Source organism: Peromyscus maniculatus, chromosome 19 (assembly GCF_049852395.1).
Source record: "Peromyscus maniculatus bairdii isolate BWxNUB_F1_BW_parent chromosome 19, HU_Pman_BW_mat_3.1, whole genome shotgun sequence".
Classification (NCBI taxonomy): domain Eukaryota; kingdom Metazoa; phylum Chordata; class Mammalia; order Rodentia; family Cricetidae; genus Peromyscus; species Peromyscus maniculatus.
The window spans coordinates 44824981-44846480 of NC_134870.1; the positions used below are offsets into that span (position 1 = coordinate 44824981).

Consider the following 21500-nt stretch of genomic DNA (forward strand, 5'->3'; position numbering starts at 1 on the left):
AAAAAACCAAACTGCTGTGGATATTGCTCTATATAAATAAAACACTGAGGGCCAGTGACCAGGCAGGAAGTAGGTGGGACCAGGAGAGAAGAGAATTCTGGGAAGCGGAAGGCTGAGGAGAGAGACACAAGCAGCATGTAAAGACACCGGTAAGCCACCAGCCACGTGGTAAGGTATAGATTTATAAAAATGGGCTAATTTAAGATAAAAGAACAGTTAGGAAGAAGCCTGCCACGGCCATACAGTTTATAAGTGATATAGCGTCTGAGTGATTATTTTATAAGTGGATTGTGGGACTGCGGGGCTTGGGGAACCTGGAGAGAAGCCCTCCAGCAACAAATGGTGCCCAACAGCTCGAGTTTCCACCTTAAACCTGAGAATATTTAATAACCAATTCTAAACAGAGCCAAAACCAGGTTCCTGCTTCATGTCTCATACCAGCAGCTAGACGCCACAAAACGCAGGTTTGAACACTGGCGGGTTCCTGGAGTGTGCATTTGACCGGCTGTATGGTGGAAATGAGGCATCTGCCAGCGGCACATTAAGCTGTGTGACAGATTTAGTCTTTACTAGTATTAAAAAAAATAAATAAATAAAATAAAAAAATGAGGTTTCTGGGCTACACCCTGCTTTGATAAGAAGCATAGACCCACTATTTCTGAGAATTGATGGCTCCCAGAGCTGGTGGAAAATGTACCACCGCCATAATTATGAGAATTATACGAATTATGTTATAAAAAATTGTGGATGATTCCAGACATCAGCCTCAGACCTCCATACTTATCAACATACACCCATAGATGTGAATGTGTATACATGTGCATGCACACCACACATAGACACTTGAAACAGAAAGCTAGTTAAAAACACCAAAATAATTATTAATAATTGAAAACAAATACGGCTGAAAAGATTAAATGTGTAACTAAACCATTATTCTACAAATAATAGTTCTTTGGCTTAAAGAACTTGTAATTCGTTAAGATTTATTGCTTTTGGTTTTGAGTCAGGGTCTTGCGATGTAGCCCTGGCTGGCTTGAAACTCACTATGTAAGTCAGGCTGACCCTGACCCACATGGAGACCTGCCTGCCTCTGCCTCTGCCTCCCTAGTGCTAGGATTAAAGACTCATGCCACCAAGCAAGATGTGACAACCAGAATAAGAATTAAAACTTTTTTAACTATATAGATGATAGACAGTCTCTGAAGTTCTTTCTCATTTTTAAGTCTTAATAACGTCTCTTCAATGTGTCTTTTTACCTGGGTCTTCCAAGTGTAGTCTTTCAACCATTCAAATTTAGCTTTGTGTGAATCACTAATTTAGCTGGAGTAGGGTGAGAGTGAGGCTAGGTGTTGGGAAGGTGGCATGTAGCTATGATCCTCGTACATTGCAGGTGGATGAAGGGGGGAACAGGAGTTCAAGGTCATCCTCAGCTAGATAGAGACCTTGAGGCAAATCTGGATTAAACAAGGCACTACCTCCAAACAAAACATCATTAATTAGGATACATCTTGTTCTTCTTTCTTCTTTTCCTGTCCTCCCTTACGTAAGCAAGTTCAGGGTATAAAAGTTCATTGTAGACTGATAGTGTATCCCAGAGTCTCCTTATTTATCTTTCCTACCACATCAAGAGAAATGGTGTCAATAGGTCAGCATTAGAGTCAGTCACATCTGTCTGTGAATCCTAGCTCTGTCACAGATTTATTTTATTTTTCACCATGTGGATATGTGTGTTTCTGTGTGTGGGTCTGTGCAAATGAGTGTAGGTGCTTGTGCAGGACAGTAGAGGACATCAGATACCCTAGAGCTAGAATTACAGGTGACTGTGGGCTACAGAACATAGACTGTGGGAATTTACAACCTTTTTGAGAACATTCTTCACCACTGAACTGTTTCTTCAGCTCCAACTCTGAGTCTTCTCTTCTATGAAAATGGAAAATGACACCTACGAACTAGAACAAATATTGGGAAAATAATGGACATTCTTCAGTAGTTTTTAGTTTTGTCCCACCCCATTTATGACTGCACAGATCCTCTAGGTAACTGTCAATTAATTATTCTAAGAACCAGATGTGGCAGTAGAGCTTTATCAGCAACTAAGGTTAGACCCTGTTCCCCTTTAAAAACCTCAAGCTCTTTCATTTGACTTGGTGCCTGTAGTACGTAGACTAATGCCACACCCCAAATGTCTACACCTTAGTCCCTAGAAACTGTGAATATATATGTCTTACATAGTAATTGAGACTTCCTATTAAGATGAAACCAAAGGGCCTAGAGAGATGGCTCTGCAGTTAAGAGCATGTAGTTCTCCAGCAGAGGACCCAAGGTCAGTTCCCAGAACTCACGTTGAGTGGCTTTCAACCGCCTGCAATTCCAGCACCAGGAGATCTGACACCCTCTTTCGTCCTATAAGCAACTGCTTTACTGTGCACCTATCTCCACATAGACACACATGCATACATGTAATTAAAAAGAAAAACAAATCTTATTATAAAAAGATGAAATTAAAGATTTTGAGACCAAGGGATTATCCTTGTGGGCTCAGCATAGTGTCATTCACCCTTATAAATAAAGAGAGTGAGAAGAGTGGCAGCGTGAGATGATGTGATGATGGGTGCAGAATTTGGAGTGGTATGGTACTAACTTTCAACATGAAGAAAGGGATGCTGGAAACCTCTAGAAGCTGGAAACTGAAAGCAAATGGGTTCTTCCTTCTAGCCTCCAAGAATAAACATAACTCCGCGAATGCCAGAATTTTAAATGAATGAGAACCGTTTGGGCACTTCTAACCTCCAAACCTATGAAATACTAAATTTGCATTCTTTGAAGCTACTAGGTTTGGGATGATTTGCAGCTGGTGGAGAGTAATATAGTGCTATGCTATATTTGGAGTCTGAAATAAGGAGCTTGTCTCCGAGCCTTTTCAGTGAACCAAGCCACACAATGCTTGTGAGATCGTGATGATATTCACACTTCCAAATCAAATTTAGCTTGTCTCTCTTCATTTGTATGCAAAAGGTAACTTAGATAGAGGCATACACCAAATCTGGCTTTATATGTTTGAACTGGAATTGAGAATTGGGTGTCACTGTCAGTGCCATGGCTACATGAAACATGACAAGGAGGGAGGGATTTAAAATCCTGTCTCACCAAGAAGGACTGACTGATACAAGAGCTCTGAAGTGATTGGTTCTGTTAGTCTGTGTCCGCTTGACACAGACTGGAATCCTCTGCAATGGTCTTGCTTTAGCATGCACATGACTTGGTAAGTTTTAGAAAGTTATGAATGGCCGGGCGTTGGTGGCGCACGCCTTTAATCCCAGCACTCGGGAGGCAGAGCCAGGCAGATCTCTGTGAGTTCGAGGCCAGCCTGGGCTACCAAGTGAGCTCCAGGAAAGGCGCAAAGCTACACAGAGAAACCCTGTCTCGAAAAACCAAAAAAAAAAAAAAAAAAAAAAAAAGAAAGTTATGAATGATTCTCCACCCATTCTATTGTGTAGTCTGTTCTAGAATTTTCCATAATTTAAATAGTGTTTAAACACCACAAACATGGAAAATGAAGGTGTTTATTATCCCTCCCTTAAATATGATTTTCATATTTATGAATAGCAATAAGTGAATGAGATGAAATCCCAGACAAAAAATTTAAAAGAATATTCCTAAAAATATTTAGTGAAATCAAAGAGGCTATAAATAATCTTAAAAATGAATTATAAGGGAATACAAATAAACAACTGAATGGACAAAGGAAGTCAATACAAGGACTTGAAACAGGAATTCAAAAAAGAGAAAGTTTTACTGAAAAAAATCAAATTGAAGTTGAGAAATGAAAAGTTCAGTTAATCAAGTAAGAATCACCAGTAGAATGGATGGAGCGGAAGTCAGAAGGTCAGGAATGGGAGACAAAATAGATGAGTTAGAACAATCAACCCTTACAAAGATAAAACAAAACAAAAGTGTGAACAGATGAGATCTACGAAATAGCAATAAAAGACCAAACCTATAAATCATGGGGATAGAAGGAGGAGAGGAATTTAAGACTAAACACACCAACAACATTCAATAAAATCATACCAGAAGGTTCCCCAAATCTAGCAAGGTTACAGTCCAGACTCATGAGGCGTTTAGATCACCAAACAGGCAAGACTAGAAAGAATGCTCCCTAGATCATACTGTAACACTAAAAGCAGCAAACACTAAACATGGAGGAAAAACAGACTGATGGCCACAAGAGAGAAGCGCTAGGTCACCGAGAGACGAACCCTTCACAACCACAGCAACATTTCTCAACAGACACTCTAAAAGCTGGGAAAGAAGGGCAAAATGTGTCCCAAGCAAGAAATACAGTGATTGTCAGGCTATATTACTATATCCAGCAACATGACCTGTCACTATAGAAGAAAAGAGAACTTTCTATGACAAAAACAAGCTAAAGGAATTCATGACCACTTCATCAATGCTACAGAAGATATCTGATTTGAACCCTTAAGACTAAAGAGAAAGTCCAGGAAGCTATAAGAAAAACTAGTGGAGGCTAGAAGAGTAGGAAGCAAAGGAAGACCAGGAAGACATCAAACATCACATCAACAAAATGGCAGAAATTAGCGCCCATCGTTCCATAATAACCTTGAATATTAATGGCCTAAATTCCCCAAATCAAAAGATTAGCAGATTGGATTAACAAGTAGGGTCCATCTATTTGTTGCCTGTAAAAATGTACCTTACCGTCAAAGACAAACGTTAGGCTTAAGGTGAAGAGATCAAAAAAGGTGTTCCAAGGCAATGGAGCTAAAACGCTAGCAGAGGCTGCTGTTAGAATACTTGACAAAACAGACTTCAAACTGAGATACGGCAGAAAAGATGAAGGTCTCTTCATACTGACAATTGCAATTTTGAATATATACACGGTAAACAGTTGTGTATCCAATTTAATAAAATAAACAGTAATGTTTGTAAAGGCACAGATTAACCCAATACAATAATAATGGGTGACTTCCAATAAGCCCTTCTTACCAATAGGTAATCTTGACAAAAAATAATCAGAGCAACATTTGAGTTAGATGATACCTTAAATGAAATGAACCTAACAGCCATCTACGGAACATCTCATCTAAACACTACAAAATATCCATCCTTCTCAATAGTCTATAAAAATGTCTCTGAAATAGATCGCATAATGTGATACAGAGAAAAATCTTAACCAATATTGGAAAATTGAAATAACTCTTATATTCTGCCTGGCCTCGCTGGAATAAACCTAGAAGTCAACAGCAAGAGAAAATACAGAACACACACAAATTCATGCACTATTGAAAATAAGTGAATATAGAAGAAATAGGAAAGGAAATTAAAAATTTCCTAGGAACGAAGATGAAAATGCAATATACCAAAGTGTATTCGGTACAATGAAGTGGAGCTAAGAGGTAAGTTGAATCACAAGTGCTCACTTAAAAAAAAAAATCAGAGAAAGCCAGGCTTAGGTGATGGCAGTCCAAACCTTTGTAAGGTGGAGGCCAGAAAATCAAGAGTTCAATGTTAGCTTGAATTTCTTGAGGCAAATGGTATACCGAAATTAAACCAAGATGCAATAAACAATTTAAATAGAGTTATAACAAGGAATTAAATAGAAACGGTAATAATAATTTTATAGCTAAGAACCCCCCCATCCTGATGAATCCATTGCTGAATTATATCAGATGTTTAAAGGAGAATTAACACAAATGTTTCTGGAACTACTCATAAAATAAAAAAGAAATTCATGCTACCAAATGCTTTTTTATGCAACCAGTATCACCCTGATGTAACAACCAGATAATGATAGAACAGTAAGAATAAACGAAAATTACAAGCCAATCTTCCTGGTGAACATAGACGCAAAAGTTGCCAATAAGATACTTGCAAATTGAATGTTAGAACACTTCAAAATGATCAGTTACCATAATGAAATTGGCTTCATCCCAGAGATACAAGAATGGTTCAACATATGCAAATCAGTAAATGTCGTATATCACCCAAATGGATTCAAGGACAATATCACATGATCAGCTCAGTACATGTAGCCACAGCTTTTGATAAAACCCAACATCCTTTCATATAGAGGCCTTGTAGAGACAAAGAATATAAAGGATATATTTCAATGTAATAAAGGCTATATATGATAAAGCTATAGTTAACACCCGGGGAAGAAACCTCAGACTAAAACCAAGAACAAGACAAAGGTGCCCATTTACTGTACTCTTATGCTGGAAGTCTTAGCTAGAGCCAATAAAAGGGATACAAATAGGAAAGGAAGAAGTCAAAGAACCCTTATTTAAAAATGGTATGATTTTATCCATAAGACACCCTAAAGCAGTGGTTCTCTCTCACCTTCTTAATGCTGAGACCCTTTAATGCAGTTCCTCATGTTGTGATGACCCTCCTCCAATCATCAGATTATTTTGTTGCTACTTCATAACTGTAATTTTGCTACTGTTATGAACTGTACTGTAAGTATCTGTGATTTCTGATGATCTTAGGCAATCCCTGTAAAAAGTTCATTCAACTCCCAAAGGGGTCATGACCCACAGGTTGAGAACCAGTGATCTAAACTTTCTCAAAAAGTTATGCCCACAACTGACAAATGTGATTTCATGAAATTAAAAGGCTTCTGCACATAAAAGAAACAACCAGTATAGAGACAGCCTATATAGAATTGGAGAAAAATCATTGAGGCTATACCTCTGACAGAACATTAACACCTAGTATATACAAAGAACTGAGAAAATCCAAAACACCAAGAAATCTGACAACCCAGTCAATCAATGGGCTAATGAAATGAGCAGACAGATAAAGTTCAAGTGGCCAATAAACATAAGAAAAATCTTAGATCTGACTAGCCAGAAGAGAAATGAAAAGTAAAACAAAAGTGAGATTGTATTTTATCCTAGTCAGAACAACAGTCATTAATAAAGCCCATAACAACACTTGGGAGGCAGAGTCAGGCGGATCTCTGTGAGTTTGATGCCAGACTGGTCTACAGAGCGAGATCCAGGAGAGCCAGAGCTACACAGAGAAACCCTATCTCAAAAAATGAATAAATAAATAAATAAATAAATAAATAAATAAATAAATAAATAAATAGCAAATGCTAGGGAGAATATAGACAAAGGCTTATGGGAATATAAACAAGTACAGTCACTATGGAAATCTAAACACACAAAACAAACAAACAAACAAACAAACAAACAAAAAACCAGAACTACCATATGACCTAGTTATACCATACCTGGCTATTTTCCTAAAGGAACACAAATCAATGTAGTCCAGACTTGCACTTCAGTGTTTATTACACACTATTCAGAATTAGCTAAATCATGGAATCAACCTACACATCTACCAACAAAGGAATAGATAAAGAACTGTGGTATATACAGAATGGAACTTTTTTCAGCCATAAAGGAGAAAGAAGTTTTATGTCATTTGCAGGAAAACCGATGCAAAGGTAGAGAATTATAGTGAGTTAAATTAGTCTTTGGAAGACATTTGTGTTTTTTAGATGCTATGTGGACAGTTAAAATCATGCGTGTGATACGAAAACAGAAGCCAACTGTCTAGGGAGACAAGGGTTTAATAGGAGGTCATTTTATATTGACAAGATCAAATTGTTATCATTTTCTTTCATCTATTGATTGTAATCCTAGTATTTACTACAATTTTAATTACTTTGCTCAGTGTTTTATTTTGAGTGCAGTAATAATAAGCCATTATTATTAACACTTAATCTCATCCAAGTGAGTTTCCTGATATCTGGAAAAGTATTCTAAAGCCAGATTTTTATTGTAACCTTGATCATGATTGCAGAGTACCCTTTTCACACCACTTATAGACTTCCAGTGAAAAATTAATGTGTAATCAAAAGATATCAGAAGGAAGCCCAGGACTGCATCATCTGTTCATAGAACTAATGCTCTATAACTGGATTGTCTTAAATGTTCCCTAACAAGAACTGGTTTTGTTAGGGAACTTGCAAAAAAAGCTGAACAAACCAACAACTTGCTACCCTATCACCAAGTGCCCAGATGGCAACACGAAATTTACAACACAAGCCGGGCTTTGGTGGCACACACCTTAAATCCCAGTACTCAGGAGGCAGAGGTGGTTGGATCTTGGTGAGTTCGAGGCCAGCCTGGTCTACAAAGCAAGTTCCAGGAGAACCAGAGCTACACAGAGAAACCCTATCTCAAAAAAACCATAGGAAAAAGAGAGGGGGAGAGAGAGAGAGAGAGAGAGAGAGAGAGAGAGAGAGAGAGAGAGAGAGAGAGAGAGAGACTTAGTAAAGAAACCAGTTGGTTTTTCTTTTTGTTTCTTTTTTTAAAGATTTATTTTGTATTTAGTTTTTTTAGTGTGTGTGTGTGTGTGTGTGTGTGTGTGTGTGTGTGTGTGTGTGTGTGTGTGTGTGTGTGAATGCAGGTGCTTGAAGAGTCCAGAAGGCGTTGGATCCCTTGAAGCTGGAGTTAGAGGTGGCTGTGAAACCTCTGATGTGGGTGCTGGGATCTGAACTCAGGTCTTGGTCAAGAGCAGTACTTGCATTTAACTGCTGAGCCGTCTCTTCAGCCCCAGATGGTATTTCATGATCAGCTAGACCATAAAGAAGACCATAAATAAGAAAGGTGCATGGGATATTGGACTGTACCGACTTTCATTATTATCGATATACATTGATAAATATACATTCATACATATGAACAGAACAGTTCTGGAAAGCAGCAAGTGTTGGCAGTGGGGTTGAAATGTGTTGTCTGTTAGATCAGGTTACTCAAGCTGGCAGAAGACAGCTTTTAAGTCACAGTCCGAAGGGTTAGGCCTGTAACTGGCAGGGCGTCAGTAAGGAGCTGAGGTAGACTGCCTGGTGACAGGATGCAGCTGTACTGGAACACAAAGCTTTGGCAGGGTGGGATCAGCTCTGTCGATTATCAGAACACGAGCCAGAGTCCAGAGGGAGGGGCGGGTAGCAACCGGAGTGAAGCAAGGCTGAATTCAAAAGTTCACAGGGCAGAGTCAGAGCGGGCAATGGGAAGCCAATGCACGCTCCTCTCTTTGTCCCGCCCCAGCCTGTGGCATGCCTAGAGGAGGTAGGGCCCTCACTGCTGAGCAAAGAGAAATGGGGGGAAAATCATCCAAAGGAAATCAGAGTGCCTTCAGGAAATGATGTACAGGTGGGGGTCAGACAATATCCCATAAATGTTCATATACATCTATGAAAATCAAGACTCATAGGGCCCGAAGGAGGCTCACATGATGTTTCACCACGGGCTCCAACAGTTTAAGACCATAGATCCAGTTCTAAGTCTTAAAATCTTACAGTAGGGATTATCTTGGAACTTGCTGGTTTCACTTCCAATCACTGTTAATGCCGGGCTGGAAAACAGAGATTCCTGGGGGCCTTGTGGCGTCTAATAACAGCTGTCTATTTAGTGCTTCCTGTATACCGGACAATGTGGTAAGTATATTACAGATTTATCACTGCATTTAGTCTTTCTGGTGTCAGTATGCTATAGGTGTTACTGGCCCACTTTACAGAGCAACTAAAGTCAAAACTACTTAAGCAGCTTATGCCAAGAAGGAATATAGAAGAAATCTCCGAAGACACCTAACTCTATAGTTGCAGAAAGAAAGAAAATGGAAGTATCTTCTTGCATCAATTTTAACTTTTGTTAAACTGGTATTTGTCCCATCAAATATGAAAACAACACCCTCAGAGAAGCAGGTGAGAGGGTACAGAAATGCGGAGAATTCAGCAGTATAAGGTGGTGAAGACAGGGATGACGTTAACACGAGGAATTATCCAAGTAAAACAGAGATTAAAGAAACAGAATTAGACAAAGAAGCCAGCTTCCTTGTTTATGGTCCAAAGGGCACACGAAGTTCACCCTGCCATTGGCACCAGTGAGGTCCCTACCAAGCAGAATGATTCAGCAATGGGGCATGATGATTCGCTTAGAAGCGTGAAGCAGCCTTGTCCAGTGACGTATGCTCAAGTCGAAACTGGAGCTAAGTGAAGAGAATTTCCGTGCAAATGCATACCTGCCGTGTGCTGGTTGGGAGTTTAGGAAAGGTTCCAGTTTTATTTAGGCAAGGAAGCAGAAGACTCTAGTGTTACACTCGCAGCAGGCATTAGGCAGATGGGTGAGTGGCAGAGCTCAAAGTCTCCTGTCCCCAGAGCTCAGAGGCAGCGGGCAGAGCCCTGCCTGATTCTTACCGATGGAAACTGACTAGACACTGAGTCTTGCTCAGATTTGGCTCAGGAGCTGTGATGGGCTCCTGAGGTGAATGGAGGGAGATAGGATTCCAGAATCATAGAAGACAAGTGGGGAGGAAAGGAGCAGAGACAAATTATTAAGATTACCTAGAGAAGCCAGGATTCATGTGTTACCCAGAATTCAAGCTATCCTGGAAACCATTAAAGGAGAAAACAAGACAGCTTTAGCTAAGTCTTCCATTTGTCACAAAGCAACATTCTCTGAATAAATAGTCTTGCTCAAAAGCTGCCAAAATTCAGGACTCCTAATGGAAAAAAAAAATTGCCTAGCAGGAGATTAGCTACTCTTCTTGGCAAAACTTTTTTTTTTAATTTTTAGCTTTTTTTTTATGGTGTTTTGCGTGTTGGAAGATTTTCTTTTGAAGTTCTTAAGCACTTGGCATGGTTATCCAAAAGTTGCTGTTTCTTATTTACAATGTATCTGCCCTTTGGTTTCTTTTTTATTAAAGATGAACTACTTCCTACACCAAATGTGTTATTTTGAGGAGTGCTTGGGAGTGAATTTTTGTCTTTCCAAAGTTTATGTACTCAAACTTTAAATCCTAACACCATGGTGGTATTTGCAAGTGGAGCCTTTGGGAGGTAACCCAGTTCTGGGTCAAAGTCAGGGTACGGAGCCTTCAAGATGGGATTAAGGTGAGGACAAGAGAGATCACTGTCTTCCCTGTCCACACACAGAGGTACAGGCATTTGAGGACACAAGAAGGCTCTAATCCCAAAGTCTAGACAAAAGCTCTCTCCAGAACTTCGCTTCCCTGACAGTTAGATGCTGGAGTTCCCACCTCTAAAAATGTGAGAAAATAAATTCATAATTTTAAAACATTCAACTTGTTATATTTTGCTGCGACAGTCTGACTTAGTCTGTTTCCCACTGAATAACATAGCACACAGTCTGAGTAATTTATAAAGAGATTTATCTGTTGTCTTAGTCAGGGTTACTATTGTTGTGATGAAACACCATGACCAAAAACAACTTGGGGAGGAAAGGGCTTATTTTACCCACAGTTCCAAACAACAGTTAATCATCAAAGGAAGTCAGGACAGGAACTGAAGCAGGGCAGGAGCCTAGAGGCAGGAGCTGATGAAGAAGCCATGGAGGGGAGCTGCTTATTGGCTTGCTCTCCATGGTTTGTTCAGCCCACCTTCTTATAGAACCCAGGACCACCAGCCCCAGGGATGACACCATCCACATTGGGCTGGGTCCTCCCCCACTAATCAGTAATTAAGAAAACACCTAGCCAGGCGGCGGCGGCGGCGGCGGCGGCGGCGCTCGCCTTTAATCTTTAATCCCAGCACTTGGGAGGTAGAACCAGGTGGATCTCTGTGAGTTCGAGGCCAGCCTGGGCTGTTACAGAGTGAGATCCAGGATAGACATCAAAGCTACACAGAGAAACCCTGTCTCAAAAAACCAAAAAGAAAAAAGAAAAAGAAAAAGAAAAGAAAGCACCTTACAGACAGATCATACAGAGGTATTTTCTCAACTGAGGCTCCCTCCTCTCTGATGACTCTAGTTTGTGTCAAGTTGACATAAAATTAGACAGTACATTTGGGTTCACAGTACTGGAAGCAGTGAAGTCCAAGCCCAGGTGGCTGAATGGCAGAGGGTGTAAGGGCTAAGGGGCACACAAAGTCACAAAGTAAGCCACGAAGTTCTGTGAAAGGATTCACTCGCCACGTACAAAAGGCATTAATCTACTCTAAGAAGCTCTGCTCCCATAACTCAAATGACTCCCATCAGGCATTTCTGCAGGGAAGAATTTCCCTGACCATTTGGGGAATGGTCCAAACCTTGGTTCAGCTTGAATTAAGAGAAGTTCAAAAACTGGGGTTTTTATTAAACTTTTGTTTTGTTTTGTTTTTTCAGAGACAGGGTTTCTCTGTGTGGTTTTGGTGCCTGTCCTGGAGCTCGCTCTGTAGACCAGGCTGGCCTTGAAGTCACAGAGATCTGCCTGGCTCTGCCTCCTGAGTTCTGGGATCAAAGGCGTGCACCACTATCACCTGGCTTTATTAAACATTTCTAAAGATCATTGTTATAAGATAATAAAGTCTGATGCAAATTTTGTGATTGTTGTATATACATTTTCCCCCACCTACAGAATGCTTTAAAAATCCTACGAGGATGGTAGAAACCAGCATGTTGACTCTTTCTAGCAATAGTCATGTAACAGTTGGTGTTTCGTGAACCTTGGGGACACCTAAAGCAATGTTTACTCACCCTAGATAAGCACTGAGCACAGATCAAAAGTTCCAACTTGGTGAACTGGTAAATTTATTTGGCTTAGTTATAGAACATGGCCGAGGGATTACTTCTAGGTGTGTGGGTAACTGCTCCGCAAACAGCTACATCACCAAAAAGTCTCACTCTACATAGATAATAATCTACACACACACACACACACACACACACACACACACACACACACACACACACACACCCCGTTTAACTTACTGCACTTTATATATTCAGACACCTCCTGAGAACATGAGAACATGTGCAGCTTGGGCAGAATTACAGTAGGAAGGAGTGACTGGAATCTTGGATGGATGCCTAATGACCTTTCTAACCCCTTTCTTCTATAAGGGAACATCAGGGCAATCGTTTTAAACATTTATTGAGAATTCCTTATGTATACTTTGATCATGTTCCTCCTCTGTTACCTATCCTCTTTTATCCCCCTCCCATTCCCTCCAGACCACGTCTTCTCAAAAACTCCCTTTTATACGTCCATTTTTTTCTCTTGATCCACTGAATTTAATTAGGGCTTTTTGCAATGTGTAAGGGAGGGGCTATTTATTGGAACACAGGCAACTTACCCTTGGCTATATCACTGAAGGGAAGTAAGAAATGACTCCCCCTTCCTCGGGAGTCATTCACCACAGAGAACTCCTCTGCAAGGGATGGGGCCTCATGAGCCCCTCCCCCATCTGTGATGGAATGTTTATAGGCTTGCTTGTGGGGAGGTCCTGGCTGCTCAGAGTTCATGAATGCAATGGACCACGCTAGGTCCAGAACACAGTGTTTCACAGTGTTCTTCCTCATCCTCCAGCTCTCACATTATTTATGCTCCTTCTGTGATATTTCCTAAGCCTTGGGCATGGTGTAGGGTTGTGTGTGTGTGTGTGTGTGTGTGTGTGTGTGTGTGTGTGTGTGTGATATAGATGTTCCATTTAGAGCGCAGCCATTAACAATCACGTGTTCTCGGCACTTTTACCAGGTATGAGTGTGCATTAACCTGTGCTTACTGAAAAAGAAGCTTCTCTGACCAAGACTGAAAGTAGCATTAATCTATGGGTATAAACATAAATATTTAGAGGCCAGTTTGACACCATTTCCAGTGAGCAAAATGACAGTGGTAGGGAGGTTCCCTCTTAGAGCCTATGATGTCACCCACCAACGGGCTTTTGACCAGGCCTATAGTACCCAGCACGAACTCCCTCCTGTGGAGAAGGCTTTGAGTCTCGGAAGAAAGTCAGTCTGTATTCCCATTACAGTCATACTTGAATCAGTGGGCACATCTTGTCAGGAAGGTCAGTGTTGTAGTATGACTGGTGATGATTTTGTCTTCAAGCTGCCTGCATAGCACCTCTGGCCTCTAGGAAAGGTAGCCAGAAGGAAGGAAGCTTCCATTTTAGTTTGGTTTCTCTATGTCCTGCAGCCAAAATGTGTGGTATCCTCAGCAATAAGATCTTACCTTACCGTCCTGGTGGACCATCCATAGCAAGGGAAACATGTAGCTGGAGTTTTTCTCTCCGGGTCCTGCCAAGCCCCGGCAGTCCCGTAGCCCACTTATAAAATAAACACATAGATGCTTATATTATTTAAACTGCTCGGCCATTAGCTCAGGCCTACCATTGTCTAGCTTTTATTCTTATACTCAGCCCATTTCTGTTAATCTATATGTCGCCACGTGTTCCATGGCTTTACCTGCTGCCTTTACATGATGCTCTCTGGACGGCAGGCTGGTGTCTCCCCCAGCTTCCACCTCCCAGCCTCTCTGTTTGTCCCGGCTATCCTATATTTCCTGCCTGGCTACTGGCCAACCAGTGTTTTATTTATCAATCAATCACAGCAACATATATTCACAACATACAGGACATCCCACAGCAGAAACCGGCTTATGATTTTGGGGGTCGCTGGAGCCTCCCTGATCAACACTCACAGTGAGGTGTCACACCAACTGGATCAGTCTTGTGGATTGCTTACACATCATGGCAGCTGCTTTGAAGAACACAGTAAGGTCTGTTTTGCCTTAGAGGATAGCATTCTACAACAATTTCGAAAAAGCTTGCCATGCAAAACTTTCCGTAACGGGAGTATCTGCCGTATGAGGCTGGCGTTCTCATGGAGCCCTTCCTCTCTGCACCCCTTGATTGCAGGGTTCCCTTTAGATGAGGTGATTAAAATGTGTCCTTCTTCTTCCAGCCCCTGGCTATTGGTACAGCGTCGCATTTGGTTTCATTTTTCTTTTTGACCATTTGATTTTTCTTAATTACATCTCTGCCACAGGTATTTGACGGTAAGGATAATATTGAAAAAGAAACAGATGAGTTTTGTTTGGTAATGCCTCACTCAGGCTTTATCCTAGGTCAACCACCAAATCACCACAGTGGCTTTCCGGTTACAGGTAAAATATGTGGAAGAAAAAAACGACTGTGTCATCTGGATTTGCTTTGAAAGGTTTTTTTTTTGGTTTTTCGAGACAGGGTTTCTCTTGTGTAGCTTTGCGCCTTTCCTGGAACTCACTTGGTAGCCCAGGCTGGCCTCGAACTCACAGAGATCCGCCTGGCTCTGCCTCCCGAGTGCTGGGATTAAAGGCGTGCGCCACCACCGCCCGGCGCTTTGAAAGGTTTTAATAAGCATCTTAATCTCATAATTTCCGGCTTATAACCTACCGAGATCTCTCTTTCTCCTGCTTGGAACCTCTTTTCTTCAGGAGGAGGGAAAATGGCCACCTTTGCTTTCCATAGTACACCATTTTCTCTTTGCCACACAGCAAAGAACTGGTAGGAAATGGGAGTTTTCCGCAAAAGAGAAACTTGACAAACGGAAGTTTTCAGTGTGCTATAAAAGGCTGCGACTACCTGAGCACACGTAAACAAAAAATATCAGCCGAGGGTATGAGCCTGAAGAATGGCTGCGTCAGGTTGAGTGACACACTCAATCTGCATTGGCTTGCAAAACAGCATGCTGGACAGCACACACTGTCTGCTGTGTGGAGACACGATGCTCTGAGGAGCTGGGTTGAGATGTCTTTGGTTTGGCTTTCCCTTTGCCAATACAAACTATTTTCATTGTTGACTTCGTTTTTTTTTTTTTTTTCTTACAAGTTATTGGAAGAGGCTGAAAACTTAATTCCTACCTAGATCTCTTGCTGGTTTCAATTCATGAGTTTCCAGTCAAATGTCCATGAAAAATATTTACTTAAGTGTTAGAAATGTAAACATTCTCACCCACATCCAATTAAAACATATTTAATCCACGTATTTATATTTGTGGGTCAAATCCAATTTGAGGGTTGGCATTATTTATCGAAACTTGGCCTGGCCTGGTGACTCAGGCCTGTGATTCCAACCGTCTAGGATGCTGAGGCAGGAGGATTACAAAGTCAAAGTCTGCCTTGGCTACAGAGTGAGTTCAATGCAAGCAAGCCTGGGCAATTTAGAGAATGTCTCAAAAAATAAGAGGGCTTTAGATGCCTCAGTGATAGAGCATTTGCTTAACCTCAGATACGGTGATTTATCTGAGGTAGATAGCATATAATGGCTGGCTGGCAGTGAAGGGCAATGTATTTTATAGACATTTCTCTTCCGTTTATTGAGATGAGTTTAGCTCCATTTCTTTTCTAGTACTGGGTCCTTGGAAGATCAGTTTTTTAGACCAGAGACTTTCGGATATGTTGTTGGAGGAGATGCATTATTACCTACGTCTGGACATGTATAAATCTTACCTGTTCCCCCAACATACCTGCCCCCTGTACTATGGACTGAACTGAAGAACTCCTGAAGGCTAGTTAAGATTCTGTTACTAAGTCTCAAGTCAGCCCCAGCTGCCTTAGCTCCAAAGTGCACCCAGCCACCCGCCTGTCTCAGCCTCCCCAGTAACTGGGATCACAGGGTTGTGGGGCTGCGCCTGGCTGTACTGTATTACTCAGTGATGGTGTGTGTTACTCATGAAGCAGTGCTTAACGAAGAATATAACCCTGTGCCCTTTCAAAGTGGCCGGAGTGGCCTGGGAGGTGGATTCCGAAACCTCTGATTCCAGTTTTGAGCTTGACAACTTAATGATCTGAGTCACGCTTAGTGTCCATACTCCTAGGGGCTGCATTTGAAAAAAAAAAAAAAATGGCCATCACATCTATGACACAGTTTTAGCTCAGGGGATGGTGACCTGAGCTCACAAATGTGAACCACAAACCATAAATCTAAGCATCCCGAATCCGTGATATAGCAGCACTTGGGGTCAGAAAGAGGTGGATCCGGATTTGTTGGCATCAGGAGGGTCGTCCAGACCCTGCTCAAGAAGGCCTTGACACCCTGGCTGGGCAACGGTGCCCTGAACGCCCTGTGCCTTGGTGCTCAGCAGCAGCATTTCCGTAGCTCGCCCGGTTCTCTGCAGACCTGGCTTAGCCTGCCTCCCACGGCTTCAGCTGGAAGCCACCAGGGACCTACAACCGCTCCCCTCTCGCGCGCCGCTCGCGCGGAGGCGGGGCAGGGCGGGGCTTAGACTTTCTAGGTCCTGCCAGCCAATGAGCGCGTGGCCCCCTTTCCGGCCGGCGAGCCAGCCAATCCGCGCCGGCCGCTGTCATCTTCGGCTCCGCTCGGCTCTTTTCGCTGATGCGGGCAGCTTGGGGGCCTCCGCGGCTGGAGAGACGACGAGACGCTTTCCTTTTTTTTTTTTTCCTTCCCCCCTTCTTTTCTTTTTCTTTTTTTTTTTCCCTCCGCTCATGTGTTCACTTCCGGGTCCGGTGCCGCTCCGGATGCTCGAGGCCGAAGGATGTTTGACCTCCGGATAAGCGAGGCGCCGCCGTGCATTCATTCCCGGTTGCATCGGTGGCCACAGCCGCGGCCCGGACGGCGACTCGGCGCTCAGCGGCGGCAGTAGGAGGCGCCGGGCGGCGGCGGCGGCGCGCAGAGCCAGTAGACGCGGGCCGGGCCTTCCCCCCCTTCGCTCGCTCGCTCGCCCGCTCGCCCGCTCGCGCCTTCCTTGCCCGGCCTCGTTCATCATCATCTGCGGCCGCCGCCGGCGGCGGGGATGTGCCGGCGCTGACGGGCGGGCGGACGCGCGCGCCGGGCCGAGCCCGCTGCCCGCGGCGGCGCCTCTGAGGTAAATTCCGGTCGGCGGAGGCCCGCGGGCGGGCGGGCGAGCCAGCCAGCCAGCCAGCCAGGGGCGCGGGCGGCGGGCGAGGCCGGGGCTGCGGGCCGGGCTGGGGAGGGGCCCGGCGGCCGCGCGGCTTGCCCGAGCTCCGGGGCGGCAGGGAGGAGGCGGCGCGGAGCAACTTCCCCCAGCCGAGGAGACGGCGGCGGCGGCGATGGAGCGGTGTGCCCGAGCGAGCCTTCCGCCGACTCCGAACTTGGCCGAGCCGTTCGGGGCGGGGGAAGGCGGCGCCGTGCCTGCCGTGGGCTCCGGGGTCGGGCTGGTGTGTTTACCGGCTCGCGGCGGCGGGGGTGGGGTGGGGGGAGGAGGAGGAGGCACCGCATGTGTTGGGTGCGGGGCGGTGATGGAGATCCTGGGTGCTGCTGGGGTCGGGGGAGGTCGGGCCGTGTGCCGGCCACCATCGCTCCCGATCGCCCACCCCGCGTCTCAGGACGAAAAGTTAAAAGGGGTGAGGGAGAAGTCCTGAGTGGCAGCAAGCGACTGTTGCTCCGGGCTGGGAAGGAGTTGGAGCTGGGTTGGGATGGAGTGAGTGTCCGGGCTTAGGTCAGTGCCCCCTTTGGGCATTCTGTTCAACGCGTGTGTGCCTAATCGGAGGAGATGAGATACCTTTGGAAAAGGAACGGACGAAGACAAACTGTTTTCACCCTTGCAATGATACTTGGTGTTCGACCACGGGTAGACAGATCGAACTGTGAGAGTGGCATGCAATCAACAAATTTAAATGTATGCTTCTTTGAAGACTCTTTCCCCGTAGACACAGCGTGGAAGAAAAAATAGTCACAAAGTTGTATAAGAATAATGAAAATCAGACGTGAGACTGGTTTAAGAAATATATCTACTCTGACAAAAATCAAATGCTTTGCTTCATTTTAATTGCTTATTTTTGAGATGTGCTTACGGTGTTTTATAATGGTTACCTAACTTGGCTTTCACTGTGATTCTGTCCCAAGATAAGCTGTCCATATTATGTATATTAGGTTTCTAGCTGCACAAAAATTAATATTGTATTTATAGGCCCTGGAAGAAAGGTGTTATTAAGTACATTGTGTGTCTTTCACCTACATTCTTAGTAGAATGTATAGATAGTTTTGCTTTAAGTGAGCTTTCATTTCTGAATATGTGTGCATCATGTAGAAGGACTTCATACCGGACTTGGGGACAGAAAGGTTTTATTATTTGTTTAGGTATTCATTTTGGAACTTTGAGACAGGGTCTGACTACATAGCTTGGGTTGGACTTGAATTCTTTATCCTCCTGCTAAGGCCTCGTGAGTGTTAGGATAACCAGCAAGTGTTCACTTGCTTTTAATGTTCATATGGATGAGACTTTTTTTGAGATTGTGGGAGATCTGGAGGAATGATTATTGATGATTTATGTACTCCATGACACCCCCCTTTTGTCAGCTTAAAAATTAATGAATTATGTAATTATTGACATTTTCATTATTAGATTTGCAAATGTTAATGTATAACATAGACCTTCCAAACACGAAAGTCATTTGTTACTCTTTTCAAAATAAAGTACTGGGATTAGAATCAAATGTTAATTTAATGAACTCATCCCTTTACCACTTGATGTTATTAGAAAAACAGGTAGAATTATGAAGATGAATGAGACTCTAGCTCCCTTCAAGGGAGAAGCAGGCATGGTCACAAATAATTGCAACACAAGCTTCCTGTAGGTTTTATTAGAGTGGGTAGAAGCATGGGGTGCGTGTGAAAGACACTAATTTGGAGGGAGTTATGAATGAGTGTGGAGCTGTGGCACTGTGTTTGGGCCTTAAATATTCTCATAGGCACAGGGGACTGGGGACAGTACTTTTCTAAGTGAAGGGTGAGGGTGGGGGGTGGGGTGGGCTGAGCACTGTCTTGGCTGGTGATAGAGCACCTGTTGAGCTGGATGCTAAGCTGCTGTGGAAGAGGAGGCTGTGGAAGTAGGTGGAGAGCAGGCCATGGTTCCGAATGCCTCCTGTTTAACAGTGAGTCAGTTTGAGGTGTGAAGGTTCAAATGTAGCTCTTCCGTGGTGTCAGGAGGAAGACAAATAAGAATGCTGTGTTTAAGGAAACAAATTATAACCCAAGAGTGAGCTGGCTATCACCTATGCTACCGAAGGGGAAACTGGTGAATGCAATGGACATCAGTTTATACACGGCTTTATAATTTTTCTTTACTTACATTTGATTATGGGTGTGTCTGGTAATCAGGTAATTGGTTTTACATGGAATAAATCAGGGCTATAAAAATGACTCAGGAAGAAATGGGAAACTCTCCAATTATTCCTGTGTTCCCTGTGATCCATCCTGTCATCTTCTCCCTGTTGGGAACAGAACAGATCATTTTCTATGCTATAGTTTTTGGTTCAGTTCTTTTCTCTTTCCCAGAATAGAACAAGTATTGGTTTAATTATAAAGGGCATCCCCAAACAATATATACAGTTAAATAAAGGGAGTACTGACATATTAAATAACACAACAAAATGCAGGCCATTGCATAATCTGTTACTGTGAATGCATTTGAAGGTGAGATTTGCTATGGATAAAGTATCATGAGAAAAAAATCTACACATGAAGAAAATTAACTGTAATAGTAAGGTGGTAAAATGGAAATAACCACGGTTCCAGGTAAACATGTATGAGGTTTTTAGTCATCTTAAGATCAGTAGACTCTAAAATAATTTAACCCTCAAATCGCTATCCAAGTAGTGCTTAGAAAAATATCACTCTCATACCATCAGTTTCTGAGTGCTTGTAAAAAAGTGAACCATGTTACAGTGAAGTTTTTTTTTCCTCTTTCTAATTTCTCTCAGTACTAACAAGACCTAGATTGTGACCGAATTTATATTATAAACCTCCTCCTAAAAAGCAAAACTAGCCACAGTTTACTTTTAAGTTTACTTCGTGTAAGACCTCTTTGAACTCTTCTGGGGGATTAAATGATGGGACTCCCATTTTGAGAGCAAAGAAGTCTAAGTGATTTTAAGTAAGCTGTTGAAAATATATTTTGGGAATGGCAGTGTATATTTGAGTCCTTTCCCCGCCTAACTTCACAGTCAACCAATATTGTTTTTTCTTCAACTTTCATATTCTTTTTGTCTTTATTCAAGCAGTTGGCATTAGTAATATTATTTGATACTGTTAGTATGTTCCAGTGTTGGCTCTTTAAGAAGAAAGTTGGTACTTTCTTTGGAAGTGGGATCTTGGGAATATAAGTCTTTTTTCCAGTTGCAAGGAACCTATAGGCTCAGAAAACAGAGTTTCAGTGACAAGCATTCCCTTTGTGTTGACCCACAAGATAGAATCATACTTGGGGCCTTATTTTTGGAATCAAGTATGCATTTATTAATGAGGAATGACTGGAGGACCTGGGAACGTCTTAGAAAATATGTAATAAGGTGGGGATATAGCTCAGTGGTAGACTGCTTGCCTCAAATATTGAAGGAGAGAGGTGTGTGTGGGGATTATTTTTAGATACTCACTGTTAGGCATGTTTTCCTAGCTCACTTCTCAAAGTTGGAGTTTAGAAACTGTGTTTTCCCTTCTATTATGGGACCTGGGGTTAGCACCTACTGATTATGTTCCTAGACTATAAGTGGTTATTTCTTCTCATCCATTCCAGTCTCTCACCTTAGCATTCCTAACAATGAGTATTGGTGTTTTCTGGGTAGAAAGAAATACATTTTGGCCATTTTCTTTATTAATGATGTAAAACCTAGTTAGAATTAAGTTTAATAAATTTGTGGCTGAATCATGTCAACTTTTTTTTAATAGCTTTCAGTGGTTTAAGATGAAGACATCACATTAGTTATACCAGTTGTTTTTCTTTAACTGC

General features: G+C 42.6%; 1 protein-coding gene and 1 long non-coding RNA gene across 18 annotated transcripts in view; one reads left to right on the forward strand and one right to left on the reverse strand.

Annotated features, from left to right (window-relative positions):
* The window catches only part of LOC143269487 (uncharacterized), a 48465-nt gene extending 35156 nt beyond the window's left edge, over positions 1 to 13309 (reverse strand). Inside the window, exon 1 of the long non-coding RNA XR_013045915.1 lies at positions 13112 to 13309. This is a non-coding gene — a long non-coding RNA (uncharacterized LOC143269487). The remainder of the gene's footprint in view (positions 1 to 13111) is intronic.
* Positions 13310 to 17481: 4172 nt separating this feature from the next.
* Csnk1g3 (casein kinase 1 gamma 3) overlaps positions 17482 to 21500 on the forward strand; it is a 91998-nt gene continuing 87979 nt past the window's right edge. For 12 of the 17 annotated variants that reach the window (XM_076555253.1, XM_076555258.1, XM_076555256.1 and 9 more), the window contains exon 1: positions 17482 to 17621. The gene's annotated coding sequence lies outside the window, so the exon portion shown is untranslated. Of the gene's footprint in view, positions 17622 to 17755; positions 17935 to 21500 lie in introns of those variants that run through there. The other 5 variants (XM_076555259.1, XM_076555270.1, XM_076555254.1 and 2 more) reach the window with 4 other exon arrangements.